General features: G+C 51.5%; 1 protein-coding gene across 5 annotated transcripts in view; it reads right to left on the minus strand.

Annotated features, from left to right (window-relative positions):
• The window catches only part of NCOA3 (nuclear receptor coactivator 3), a 551,775-nt gene that overhangs the window by 120,851 nt on the left and 415,729 nt on the right, over positions 1–15,195 (minus strand). The window lies entirely within an intron of this gene.

Raw genomic sequence — 15,195 nt, forward strand, 5'->3', positions numbered from 1 at the left:
TCGGCCGTAGTCTGGAGGTGGCTGACGACTGTCTGGGGCGAGCCTGCCTTCAACAACCAGTCGTCGAGGTAGGGGAAAGACTGAAACCCCTAACCTGCGCAGATGAGCTGCAACCATAGCCATCACTTTCGTGAACACCCGTGGGGCGCTGGTAAGGCCGAAGGGGAGCACAGTAAACTGAAAGTGCTCGTGGCCTACCATGAACCGCAGGTAACGCCGGTGGGGCGGCAGGACGGGGATGTGAAAATAAACGTCCTGCAAGTCCAACGCTACCATCCAGTCTCCAGGGTCTAGGGCAGCCAAGACCTGAGCCAATGTCAGCATCTTGAACTTCTCCTTCCGGAGGAAGCCGTTGATGTTCCGTAGGTGCAAGATAGGGCGTAGGCCCCCTTTGCCCTTCTTGGGTACCAGAAAGTAGTGGGAGTAACAACCACACCCTGCATCTGACCCAGGAACGCGCTCGATGGCCCCCTTGGCCAAGAGGGCAGTAATTTCCTCCTGTAGAAGTTTCAGGTGATCCCCCGACACGTGGTGGCACTGCGGTGGCATGGCTGGAGGGGACGTCTCGAAGGGGAGGGAGTAGCCCCTTCGGACGATTTGCAGCACCCACCTGTCCGAAGTGACAGTGCGCCAGTGGTGGTGGTGATGGCGAACCCTGCCCCCCACTGGCGTCACATGGGCCGGAAAGCACGGACTAGGAGGGTTTTGAGGCGGATGCTGCAGGGGTAGGTGTGGACTGGCCTCGCCGTTGTCCCCGACCGCCGCCATGGCGGTTTCCACGTCCCCCACCGCGCTGGATGGTAGTCTGCGGCCCGTGGCTGGCAGAATGTGCAGGGGCGCCCCTTCCTTGGCCACGAAAGGAGCGAAAGGCAGCCGTAAGCTGGCGTGGGGCCGAGATGCCCAAGGACTTGGCCGTAGCCCTGGAGTCCTTAAAGCGCTCAAGCGCATGGTCTGCCTTGTCGCCAAAGAGGCGACTGCCATCAAACGGCATGTCTAAGTGTGTTTTGGACATCAGCCGAGAAGTTGGCAGATCTCAACCAGGCATGGCGACGAATCGCCGCCGTCGTTGCCATCGCTCTGCCCAGTGAGTCAGTAGTGTCCAGCCCACACCGGATGGAATAACGCGCCGCATCTCGACCCTCCACAAGGGCTTGGCTGAGTCTAGCCCGGACCTCCACCGGGCATTCTGGCAGCTCGGCCGCAACCGTATCCCACAGAGAGTGGGTGTAGCGGCCCAAGAGGCATGCGGTATTAACTGATCGCAATTCTAAACTTAGGGAGGAGAATACTCTATTTCCGTATTACTCGTACCTCTTGGATTCCCGGTCGAGGGGAGCCGATGGGAATGCGGTCTGGGAATTAGAGGCCTGGATGACCAGGAGTGGGGTAAGTAGACAGAAAGCAAGGGTCGCCTGGAGCTGGGCTATGGCGCCTGGCCACATCCCTATCCACAGGCTGACCTGTGGCGGGCTTGGACCAAGTGCCCAGAAGAACGTCTGATAGGGCCTCATTAAACGGCAGCAGAGGCTCGGCCGAGCTTGCCTGCGGCTTAAGGACCTCAGTGAGGAGGTTAGTTCTCACGGCCGCGACGGGGAGCTCAAGGCCCAAGGCCTTGGCAGCCCTCATCAGCACCACGCTATAGGCAGGCCCCTCCTCCGTAGCCACGCTAGGAGGGGAGACAAAACCAGTGTCGGGCGAAGTGTCCAGACCACTGGCATCTCCAAGCTCTCCTGTCCAGTCCGTAGAATACTGACACTCGCGTGCCAGAGGGTCCTCAGACCCCTACCAGTCCCCCTCGTCACCCATCGCCTGGTACTCAGGCTCAAAGGATGGGGCTGGGTCATAGAAATAGAAATCTCCCATCGGCGTCGAGAGCAGAGCAGAGACGCTCCGACGCCGGATCCGAACCGAGGGCAGGACCAGTGACGGCGTCGTCTTGGGACGGCGCCGGGGGCGACACCTGCGAGGTCGACCGGCGGCGACCCGGATCCGGAACCGGATCCAGTGGGGCCCTGCGGCGTCGGGACCGAAGTCGCCGGGGCCAAAGTCCCCGGCCCGCGTGGGGACCCAGTCGGGACCACTTGGCCCGAAGGCACCGCGGAACCAGACGGAGGAGCGAGCGACCTCATGGCCATGAGGAAGTCATCAATCTCCCCCGGCGTCGCGTTCTGCCCAGGGACCGGCGGGTATGGAGCAGGCCACGACACCTGCGGCTCCAGCGGAGTCGCGTGGACGGTGTCGCCCAAACCCCCGGCCGCATCGCGCGAGCGTCGGGGGGAGTCAGAAGAGCGATGACGTCTCTTCGACTTCTTGTGCTTACCTGAGGAGCCCGAAGACCATGGACGACTCCCGGAGCCATGGTGGCTCCGACCCCGCGACCAGTCCCTCGACCTCCTCGCGGACCGGGACCTCGAGCGGCGCGGGGCGAACTGCCGGAGCTCGAGTCGCTTGCGGGACTGCTCCTGCCTAGCCTTAGATGTCAGGGTCTGACAGTCGGAGCAGGCCTTGTCGTCGTGGTCGAGGACTAGGCAATGAAGGCACCGGCGATGGGGGTCAGTAACCGACATCATTCGGTCGCAGTCGGCGCAGGGTTTGAACCCGGGCATCCCTACCGGAACCGTCTGAGTCGTACAGACTTCAAAGCAGATCAAAAATGATCGAAAAAGTTTAGTCAAAAATAGACTAAGGGTACCACTTTTTCCGGATCAGCACCTGCTGGCGCGGAAAAAAGAAGAACTGACGTCAGCACGTAGTACTCCGACGACGTCATCACGGCGCCGACGATGGACGCGGAGCAGCCTACCGACGCGCATGGGTACTGCTATGCAAAAAATTCCGGATCCAGTCTGACGCCTGGGGATATTCTAAGGTAAGGAATCTATCACTAACGTGTCTCTTTCAGATATAGGCAGCCGGGGAGGTGGGTGGGCGTGTGAGGTTCTGCAACCCTACATGCCAATAACAGATGCATACTGGTAAGTAGCATTTTCCGTTCGAGGCATTTGGGCTGCAGACATCACACTTTTGCATAGATTGCACAGAAGTTTCTCCCTTAGCGGCGGTCACCCACATCTGTTGCAGTAGTTTGAAATAATGTCTTTAGTACAGCCTGGCCCACACTTGCTTGTTGTTTTGCCTGCACATCTACACAGTAGTGTTTTGTAAATGTGTGCGTAGTAGACCATGTAGCTACTTTACAGATATTATCTAATGGTATGTTTCCTAAGAATGCCATAAATGCTCCTGTCTTACGGGTAGAATGAGCCCTAGGAGGAATGGATAAAGTGCGGTTCGCTTTTTGGTAGCAAATTTGAATACAATTAACAATCCATCTAGCAATGCCTGATTTTGAAATCGGATTGCCTTTATGTGGAGGTGAAAAGGATACAAACAGTTGTTTAGTTTTACGAAAAGGTTTTGTCCCATCTATGTAGTATAGAATTGCTCTCTTTACATGTAACGTGTGAAGAGCCCTTTCTGCAACGGTTTGTGGTGTGGGAAAAATACCGGCAACTCAATGGATTGGTTGAGATGGAACGGTGAAATGACTTTCGGCAGAAACTTTGGATTTGTCTTGAGAACCACTTTATTATGATGCAGTTGTATAAATGGTTCTTGAATTGTTAATGCCTGGATCTCATTCACTCTTCTTAAGTGATGCGACTGCTACTAAAAAAGCAACCTTCCATGTAAGAAACTAACTCACACTTATGCAATGGTTCAAAGGGTGGACCCATAAGTCTTGTAAGAACAATATTTAAATTCCATACTGGAGAAGGTGGTATTCTTGGAGGAATTATTCGTTTAAGTCCTTCCATGAACGCTTTAATTGCAGGTACCCTAAACAAGGACAAATGTTGTCTGTTTTGTAGATATGCCGCTATAGCAGCAAGATGCAATCTAATTGAAGAGTATGCTAAATTAGATCTTTGTAGATGTAAGATAGCATATGATATTTTGTATAGAAACATCTAAGGGGTTAACCTTGTTATATGTGCAGTAGACAACAAATTGTTTCCATTTTGCTGCATAACATGCTCTAGTGGTAGGACGTCTTGCTTCTTTAATGGCATCCATGCAATCAGGAGGTACATTTAGATATCCAAACTCTAAGACCTCAGGAGCCAAATCGCTAGATTGAGCTGCATTGGATCTGGATGCATAATCTCTCCATGGTTCTGTGTTAGTAGATGTGGGGAGAGTTTTAGTTTGTGATGTGGTACTACAGAGAGCTGCAGTAGCGGCGTGTACCACGGCTGTCTTGCCCACGCTGGTGCTATTAAAATCAATGTGAGAGAATGTTGCCTTAGTTTCCGTACCACTAATGGAATTAGTGGGAGCGGTGGAAAAGCGTACGCAAATTTTTTGACCAGTTCATTCATACCGCATTGCCTTTGGATAATGGGTGTGGCTATCTGGTGGCAAAGCATAGGCATTTGGAGTCGCTTTGTGTGGCAAACAGATCTATCTCCGGTTGTCCCCACATTTGAAAAAATGGCTGAAGAACTGGAGTATGCAGCTCCCATTCGTGTATCTGTGGTCTCTGACGACTTAACAGATCTGCCAATTGATTGTGAACTCCTGGTAGATGTTCTGCTAATCAATCAATCAATACATTTATAAAGCGCGCTACTCACCCGCGAGGGTCTCAAGGCGCTGAAGGGAGGGGGGGGGGGGGGCAGGGCGCTACTGCTCGAATAGCCAGGTCATGAGGTTTGAAGTCAGAGATTCTTAGCCATGCATGCCTACGCAACAATACCCCTGTATTTACTGCTCTAAATGCTGTGTCTGCAGTGTCTAGCGCGCATCTTATGGAGGTATTAGTTATAACCTTTCCTTCTATTAAATCAGCAGCCCTAGCCTTATATTGTTCTGGCAGGTGTTGCATGAGTGACTCAAGCTCATCATAATGAGCTCTGTCATGTCTTGCTAACAGAGCTCGAGTGTTAGCAATCCTCCATATATTGGCAGCTTGTGATAGTGTGCGTTTCCCTGAAGCATCTAAAAGCTTTGATTCTTTTTCAGGGGGTGGAGCATCCCATTTGCGAGTTGGCTCTTTTTCTCGCATTTGACACTACCAGAGAGTCTAGTGCAACTGCCCCTTAATGTATGCAGGACCAGAGGGGTTAATTACCCTGGCTCTGACTGGGTCTTTAAATATTTCTGGTGCGTGTCTTACCACTCCATTAAGTATTGGAAGTGTGGTAGTGGTTTTATGTGACGTTAACAGTGTATCCATAAGAAAATCCTCTTCTATTGGATCTGTATGCAGGTCTACACCATGAAAAGTAGCTGCTCTATGGATGAGTTGTGTGAACCCAATGGTGTCATCGGGTGGAGATGGCCTAGACGGGTATGCCTCGTCTTGTGGTAGATCTGGTGCATCTGGTGCATTGTAATCCTCCCATGGGTCACCTGATGATCTAGCCATATAATCTGGGTCATTAATGTCATCTATTTGCTGATAACTCTGTTGTGAGTATGTATCCCCATAATCCTCCTCTTGTGGTATTATACTATGTGTGCTAGCTGGTGAGTGCACAGGAGAAATATTTGGTAGTATTTCTACTTCTGGTGAAGGAATATTTGTAGGGGAAGTCTGAACATGCTTCTCTGGAGGAACAGGAGATGGTTTAGGACAGTCCATTTTCCTCTTTTCAGGCACTGTGTACACCTTTCCAGTGTTTGGATGAATTTTTAGAGTCTTTTGCCTTACTTCAGGCTGGAAAAGCTCTTTTATAGGTAAATCCTTTTTCGGCACCGATTTATGTGGTTTGGAACCATCAGGCTTAGCCTTCACAGTGTCTATTGCCTTGTAAACAGTTTTTGATTTCGGTTCCGAAGACTTTTCTAGCTTTTTCTTTGGATCTGTGCTTTTTGGTTCCGAAGCCTTTGGTGCCAAAGAGTGTTTCGATATGGAAACCGCTTTCAGGTCTGCTTTTTAAGTTACCGGAGTAGTCTTTGTTTCGGTAACTTTTGGAACGTCTTTCAGTGCCGAACTTGGTTTCGGAACCTCTTTCGGTGCCGAACTTGGTTTCGGTTCAGTAACTTTCGGCATTGATGGGTGTGTCGGTGCCGGTGTTAACTTCGGTTAAGCACTTTCTGCTTTTCGGGACCAACAGTCTAACTCGAGCCCGAGCCGACAGGAGGCTTTTTAATACTCTTCGCTGCCGAGCCCGAAGGCGGGGCGTCGGAAGGTTTTGATCGGTGCGCACCCAGCCCCGAAGGCGGGGGTGGAACCAAAGCCTGTCTCAGTATGGGGGGGGGGGGGAGGGGGTGGTGAACAGGGTCGGCCCTTTACTCACGACCGGTTGACCAGCTGGAAGATCGTCATCTTCGGATCGATCCTCCTCACGGTAAGCTGACTCTGCTTCGGAAGCGACGTAGTCTTGCTGTTCTTCGACGTCTACCTCGATCGGCGCCTCGTCGATGAGGTCTGGTGTCGACGACGATGACTGCTCCATGATCTCATCTATTTTTTGAAGTGCATTATCCTTCATCTCCACCTCTTCTAGTGTTTGTTCGAAGTCTTTCTTTGCTAGGACAATGGATTCCTGGCAGAGTATTGCTAACTTGGTTTGAGGATAACACGTGTGAGAAAGTACCATCTTTCTTGCATAGGTATGACCCCACTTATTGCTGAATTGCTGATGTGCTTTGACTGAGTGTGCCCTGGGCTCCTGCCAACCAGGTGCCCAGGGCCTGTGTTCCTTCCCTAAAACTGTGTTGAAGCTGAAACCCAATTGGCATCTCTGGCTACCGTCAGCCCCTAGTAAATGGTACTCTAGGTACCCAGGGCATGGTGACCAGAGAAGACCCCTAAGGGCTGCAGTACTTATTGTGCCACCCTTAGGGGCCCTGTACCCCGACACCCACACACTGCCTTTGCAGGCTGAGTGTCTAAGTACAGAACTAAACAAAGAGTCGACATGGTACACATCCCTGTGTGTCATGCTCACAAGCTCACTGCCCTGGCATCCATCAGTCACCCCTCTAGCTGGGTGCCCTATGCCAGTAGTGTGGGCACAGGTGCATGAGTCCTGTGCCCCTTCAGTACCCAGGGCCATTCCTGGGCACTGTAAGTGCAGTGCTGCCATTAAGAGTATATGGTGCTGGGAGGTTGTCATTACAAACTCCACAGCACCATGATGGCTTCACTGAAGACTAAGAAGTTTGATATCAAACTTCTCAGCACATTAAATCTGCACTGATGCCGGTGTGGGATTTAATGTAAAATTCACGACAGAGGGCATCTTAGAGATGCCCCCTGAAACCTAACTAACTCCCAGTGTCCGGACTGCGTGGCTACCGAGGCTGCCACCACCAGACATGCTTCTGGACCCCTAGGTCAAGAGCCTGCCGCTCTCGGGGGCCTGAAACAATGCACATCCTGGGACGAGGTGCCAAGCCTCCTCCCCCAGGATGGGTAGGGGAAGCTTCAAAGGCATGCCGCCTTTGTGAGCTTCCCCAGGCCACTTGCTGTACTCCGCAACTGGCCCCCACCGGTTCGGACCCCCACTCTGGCGCGAAGAATGGACTCTAAACCCTAAGTGAGGAAAGGGGGTGTGCCAGCCTATGCCTACTCCACCCCTCAGGTGGGAGAGGCAAGGTGTAGCACTACTCGGGGCTCCAGCCAGAGATAGGCTCCTGCCCACCTCCCACAGGAGAGGTGCAGGCTAGGGGGTGTACTCACCCCAGGACAGGGACCCATTGGTCGCTGCCCTTGTACTACCAGTAATGCCCATAAATTTAGTACCCTGAACCTTCCTTCCTGAGATCCCGATTGCAAGAAGAAGAACAAGAAAACCTGATGTGCAGCTGCTAACAAAAGGACGACACCAACTGACTTGGCCCCAGAACCCTACAGGCCTGTTGATCCTTAAACCTGCTCCTGCGAAACTCCGGCGTCTCCTGCGGACAGAACCCTCGAAAACCCTGGAGGACCTGCCTGCCTTGACCATCTAAAAAGACTGGGACTCCCACAAGAGGTGGTTCTGCTCAAACAGCAATAGCCCTGGTGCCAGCCAGGAGCCGCGAATCAAGCCCACTCTGCACCCGTCAAGCCCGGCCTGAGTGACCCAAGACCAGGAGGACGTCCCCCCGGCGACTGTGACCCAGAGTCCAGTACCCAAAGACCCTCCCCAACGACCCAGACGACGCCTGCAGCCTCAGAACCAGGGACCGCGACCAGCTGAGGGTAAGATTTCCCGACACCAAAAAGACACCTCAGCACCCGGTGCCATGCGGCACCCTATGCCTTCCTTTGGCGTACCTACCTTTTCTCCAAGATCCCAACTTACCTCTCGAAGTGGTGGTCGCACCTGAAGAATCTCCGTCCCCGAGCCTGCATCCTTTGTTCACTTTTTAACTTTCACATTGGATAACATTGAGCGCCCAACGGCTCAAAAGCACCCTGCACCCAGCCGCCAGAGTGCCGCTGGAAGTGCAACTACTACCCTACTCTACTTCCCCACTTGCCCTGAGTAAGTGACAAAATAAATCTTTTCTCAAAAATTAGGCTCAGATCTCTGGATCCAGACTTTCATTACAGCTTTTGCCTTTCAGCCAGGACAAGTGCTTAGTTGCCTAGCACATAATTGATCAAGCAGCATCTTGCGCCCTCGTCTCGAGCAACAAAAGATTCTGCCACTGAATTCATGTTATTGCCATCATATTCATCAATTAAGGCAGTGTCATGTGAATTTGAATACATGATTCCTGTTGGAACCGGGGCTGCCAGCCCACTTAGGGTAGCATGGCACTAGCTGGAAGGCTAAATCTAGAAGGCATTTGTGACGTGCTTTCATCACACACACTACAACACCCCAGAGAAAACCCACCAAAAATGACACCACACCATCTGTTAAATAGAAAATAGATTAGCTTTATCTCTATATATGGTAAATGAATAAAGGAAAAATGAGAGAAAACATCTTGCTTAAGAAATTAATTCTTTGAACATTCCCTTTTGGGATATACATGCATTAGCTACATAGCTCATTACATTTCTCTACAGTAGTTTAGACACCTGGTTTCCAATTACATTTAACTTGGCAGAAAATAGGTAGAAATAACACACCTAGTTCATTTGTGACCGAATTCCAGTTCACTTAAACCGGTAACTACATCAAAGGTTACTGTAATTTATACAATTGCTCCCTTAGTACATTCAGAGATAAACTGATATTCTAGTTTAGTCAGCTTCTTTATCAACTTAAATTAGGCTCAGAAACATCACAATGTCTACTGAGTCAAAGGTTGCCGACTCTTCTTCACTCCTGGGCCTGAATAATTACTCGGGAGATCTTATTTCCAAAGAGGGGGGATAAGGTTGTCACCCACTTCCTTAATTTATGAGTGTCAAGTTGGGCTTGAGGAGGGGTCTGCCTTAGAGGTCTAGTTCTTGAATTCTCTGTTCCGGTATAATCCTTTCTCCGCCCTCCCCTCCCTGGTTCCCGAATACCTCAGCGCCCGACCAGCACTTGCGCTAAGTGATTCTGGGGCTGTGTACGCGGGCCGATCTTTCCCCCTACCGCTCAGGACTGGCACTTCGCCTGAGGCTCGAAGAGGCCGCTGCCGATCCGTAGGGTGTGCTTTCCCAGAGGCTCCGTAGCACAAGGGCCTCTGTGCTCTTCTGCCCCTGTCCCTCCCGTGGGGCGACCCGGCCTTCCACAGGGCCGCGGCAGACTCCCATACACCAGAAATTCCGGCTTGACTGGGGAGTATGGAGACGCGCCGGGCGGGAGTCCAGTTGCCAAGCGACACAGCCCCGCGTCTCTCTCCTCAAGCCGGTGATGCCCCTTTTTCACCTCACGCCTGGAGCGGGAGTTAATCAGGCAATCTCCACATCTGATTTAGCGGTGCAGTGACGCCGGCAGCCTTGGCGCCCAGTCCCTCAGAAAGGTTGCGTAGGTTGAAAAAGAGGGGGGACGGGGGTATTACGGGCACAGTTAAAAGAAGCTCTGAAGGAGTTAGGCCTTAACCACCTCGAGGAAGGTGGCCCCTCTCTATACAGGCCAATCAACAACCCCAGTCACCACTCCAGAGATCAGGTTAGAAGTCCTTTCCTTCCACGTTGCGTCTATATCCCACGGCACCACCCTTCCAGATTTCCAGGGTCAGGGCCAGGTTACTCTCACCAGATGCTGAAGAAATTTCATTCTTTTTAAGAGTGGCCACACTAAAGCTTAGCTCTGGCAACTTCTCACAGGCAGGGCCAGATCAGCAGGAAGGAGGGCAGCACCTACAACCAACTTGCAGCTCCAAGGAGCAGTCCGATCAGCCTGAGTCACAATCCCCCTACTCTGTAATTTGCACTCCATCCAGCCCAGTCATGACAAAATGGCCGCCCAGTGTCTTACCTTATATAGCCTAGGCCCAGGTCACTAGAGTGGACCGGAAGGTTCTGGAACCTCCTAATGTTATCCTATGGGCTAGAGCTCTGAGGTAACTCTAGCAGGCAACCATCTTAGGAACCCCCTCTTGTCCACCATTTTAGGAAGGCACACCTGTACCTCAGCACTGGTTAGCAGTGGTGGGGCACCCGGAGAACTAAGGCCACACAAAAAGGAAAAATAATGGGAGGCAGAAAGGGACAAAAATAAGGGGAGACCATCCAAAAAGCTGACAGATCTAACATTTCCCAAAACTGACTTGGAGAAAAACAAGCATAAGAATGAACATTACAGGCTCACAAACGTCCCCATACTTGATAAAACGAAAGGATTAAGAAACCACATCAAATTCATATTCTAGAGAGGCTTTAAGTAGTCTACAGCACCATACTGAAGGCAAAAATATCTTAGGAGGGTTGGACTCTGGGCAGAATGGCATTACTAACCCCCATTAGGGGGAAGTGCAATAAATCATCCTGTTTCTACTAATCCTTACTGCCCAAGTCTCCAAAAAGCCCAAGTGTGGATGTCCAACTTGGCCTCAGATTCCTTATACCAAACAATGTCTGGCATATAGTGAAAAGGAGACCTCCAGTTCAACTTGTAGGTGAATTTGAACTGGGCGACCAATATAGAGGCCTCAAAACCAAAGTTAACAGACAGAAAGTTTGCACAGCTGAAGTAGACCTTGGGGGTCATGACAGTTGTGGCATTTCATTTTATAATATATTATAAGAAAGAAAACAGGCATACAATCCGATAGCGTTGAGATACAAATTAGGGGTGGGCAACTGAGTTGGTAATACTAACCACATGATATTACACGTGAAACCCTGATGATTTACATACACTTGTTGCTACTATCGCAATGACAATTGGATATAAGAGGTGTTCGAGTTGATACGAATTACAAGTTACGGGTAAGAGAACACACTGCGAGTCTAGGCGAAGAACATTACAATCTTAGCAGCAAATCCAGAAGATTATGTGAGCAGATAACAAAACTATCATCACTTGTGTTCAGTATGTAACAAGTGAATGTTGTCCCGAGTTTTATATCAATGCTTTATCACCATGATATTAAAATGATCCTAATGTGAAAAAGAACTGGAGGTGGTAGGGATATCTTATCTAGAAGTGGGTGAGTGTTTTTAGGTTCTGAAACGGTTATAGGTTGCACTGCTAGGTCTTACAGAGTTAGTTCTATGTATTTGTCAAGGGATCACCATACTGCACTGGAAATTGGGTGGGGATACCGGTTTTGGACTGTAAGCTATGTGCCCCTTGGAGATATGAAAACCTTGCCCACCATGTGTGATGCGATAGATAGTTGAATGACTTCCATTAGGAAAGAATGGCTTTTACTGCAGTGGTCAGAAGATCATGCACTGCCATATCGTTGTGTCCAGAGGGCATCGCAGTTTGAGGCCCAGGGACCCAACACTACCATGTGAAAGGTTAAAGTTAGGGGTATGTTAAATATAGATGACAACTGGCTTGTGTATCAGAAGCCAGTATGAATCAAGCAGTTACATTAAAAAAACGTGCTGTGTGAGCTCGGCTCTTGGTTGCAATTCCAGCATTTATCGTCTTTTCGCAAGTTTAATTTATGCAGTCTATATGGGGTCTGTTGGACCCGGTCCTTTGGGCAGGTTTACCCCGTGACTTTTTGCTTTTTCCTAGCCTGTTTTTGGAACCTGGATTGGTGATTGTAGGCCTCTGTGCACTGTTTCACTGTGGTACAGTGTAAAGTGCGTGTGCTTTCTGTGTATGGATGGTGAGTGACCTGCCCTCCCATAGGAATGAATGGGGAATATGTATGCCCATGGTAGATTCCTGATGCATGGGGAGTGCAGGGGCGAGTTTGATATGTATGAACTCGTGAGAATGAATGCTGCAGAATGGTGTATGCGGCATGGCTGTATCTAGTCCAGAAGCGCCACTTTTAGAAGTTGGCATAATTGTGTAGTGAGTCTGCTAGCACGTGATTGGCTGATGGGCCTGGCCCAGGCATGCCTGGGCCTGTTGGTAGATGGACTGTCTGGTTTGAGTAGAACAGGGTCTGCAGGGTCTGCAAGGCCCCGGAGGAGGGGGTAGATGAAAGGCCCCTCTGCTGTCAGGGATGAGAGGAAAGAGCGTCTGGTGGTGCCGGGCTGTGCCTGCCGCCCACCCTGCTGGATCTCCATCCTGGCGGCCCACTGTCACCTCTGGCCCTGAAGCTGTCAGGGAGACGTAAACCAGAAACATTCCAGTACTCAGGGCCCCTTGCACGAAAGCTTCAAAGTACTTCAAAGGCATTTCTGTGTATAAGAAGGGACGGTGTCTCCTTCCAAAGTCTTGTCTTTGCTCTTGTGGCTGACTGGGATCTACGAGGGGAGGGCGCTGCCCAGCCCCTGGACACCTGGATTCCTGGACTCCTGGGGGACCCTTCTGCCTGCCTGGGCTGAAGGGGGGACTTGGCTTTGCCCCTGGGGAAGTTCTGGGACCATGGCAGCATGGAGAAGCTGCCCTTTTCCTGTGGAGAGCGCTGGAGTTGGTTTCTAGCGCCTAGAGGCGCTGTGCTTCGCCTTGAGCGCCTGGGAGCGCTCTGCCTGCTGTCTAGCGCTTTGGAGCGCTTCATTTCCCCCAAGCGCATGAGAGCGCTGTCACTGGACTTTCTAGTGCTTAGGAGCGCTTTTGGTGCTCGCTTATAGCGCTGGAGGCGCTGAGGATTCCTGGCCGTATTTACTTAATCAATTACGAGTGCCCACCTCGATCTGCCGCGGTGAAAACAAACCACGAAGGGGCCGCGACCGGATTGGCCGGTGGATAGTCGCGTCATCGGCGAGGCCGCGCTGCCATTAGTTGGCGGCCTCGCGTCATGAGGGGCTCGTCGCAGGAGCCGCGACGCGATTGGCTGGGCCGCCACTGAGGCCGTGGAAGAATGGGGAAGACGAGAAAGGTGGCGGCCGGTTAACAGGGCTCCCGTGTGCCGAGGGAGCCCTGCAGCGAGAGGAGAGCGGCCGCGAGCGGCTGAGCGGCCCGGCGGGGCTCCGTGGTGGAAGAGGAGCCCCGCGCTGGCCAGACGAAGAGAGCCGCCGCCCGGAGGAGCCGCCCCTGAGGCCCGGTGAGTTGAAGGGCTGGGGGGCTCCGTGTGGACCGGGTGAGACGGGGGCTCCGTGATGCTGCTGCTCCGTGAGGGAGCAGATGGATTCTCGTGGTGCCGGTAGAGGCACCAAGGAAGGGCGGCCCCGAATGGCAGTGGGTCGCCCCACCGTGAGCAAAGAGCCCGCGAGGGGCTCTTGAGGGCCCGCATTGCTTCGTGTTGGTGCCGGGTTAGAGGCACTGCTTCAGGGCGGCCCCAGATGGCAGCAGGCCGCCCCAACGGTGTGTAGAGCCCGTTTGGCTCCAGAGAGGGCCATATTCGAGAGGGGGGGCTTCGGGGCATATTGTCGGTGCTCGTCCCCTCCTGCCCCCGAGTGTGAGGACTAGAGTCCGGTGAGGCTCCTGGGGGCATCATTGTTCTAAGAGTCTGTGTGGCTCCAACGGTTGGCATGGTGCTTTAGAGCCTTTGTGGCTCCAACGTCTGGGGCATGTGTGATATGCCCAGAGCCTGTGTGGCTCCAGCAGTGGCGCAGTTGGCGCCTAAGGGCCAGTGAGGGCCCTGGTGCAAGTTTGTTGTTCTCCAGGTGCCCAGCACTTTGTGGGCACCTGCCACGTTTAGGCTTTTTATACTTTGGCGCTGCATGGCAGCGCACCCTGACACTGAGACTCAGGGCGTCTGAGCCCCAACAAGGCCAGTTGGCCTAGGGACTGCCACAGGTAGTGGCTCATGTGATAGTATCTGCCTAATGTGAGTTTTGCGCATTGTGATGTGGTGCTAGGAAATGTAATGCATTTAGTATGATTACGCACCTTGATCTTACACCTCTGAATGTTTTTAGACATCATGTGATTCTTGCGCTATTGCTTTACTCTTGACACCTCTGAATGTGTAGGTGTATGCATCATGTGTCTTACTTTTCCTGCGCTGCACCTCTGAATGTTTAGTCATCATGTGTCTTCTTGCGCTGCACCCCTGAATGTATTTTATTGCATCATGTGCTTTATTCATAACACCTCTGAATGCTTTAGGCATCCTGTGTTTCTCTTTATTACTCCTCTGAATGTAGGTTATTGCATCATGGGTAATGTGTTCTTTTCTTAGACCCCTAAATGCTGTGTGATACTTAGGGGGTTGTTCTTTTAGTACAGGTGGTCCTAGTGAGGTCCTGGTCCCCTGCGTGACAGTCTCCCAAGGAGTTTAGGGTTGCGTAGGTGGTACTTACCTGTTCCCAGTAGTTACTGGATGTGATCTATAACTGTTACTTTGTGTTACAGTGAAGTTTATATACTTTTATTCTAATTTCTGACAAGTATTTCTATATCTGCTAAGTGTTGATTCAGACAGTGGCCCATGTGGCCCTGTCTTGTAAATAATCCCTTGTGAATATTGCCGTGCCAGTTGGCACAATGTACATGTGTGATTTCTATCTGATATGTTTTGACAATACAAAAGTTATTTTAATATAACCTTGTGTGGAGTCTCTTTTGTGGTGTGCCTAGTATGTTGTTGCTATCGTGCGCTGACGCAAATGCTTTACACATCGCCTCCGAGTTTAGCCTAGACTGCCCGCGCCATGCTACCTAGAGGGCGAGCAGGGGTTATCTTGGCGTGTGACTTCCTTGCCCTGACTGGAATGGTGGTTTCTGCCTGGCTTTGGCATAAGCCTTAGCCTACCAGAAATAGCCGGTTTCCAACAGGGTCCAATGCAGGAGATTT

The sequence above is a fragment of the Lissotriton helveticus genome, chromosome 7 (assembly GCF_964261635.1).
Source record: "Lissotriton helveticus chromosome 7, aLisHel1.1, whole genome shotgun sequence".
NCBI lineage: Eukaryota > Metazoa > Chordata > Amphibia > Caudata > Salamandridae > Lissotriton > Lissotriton helveticus.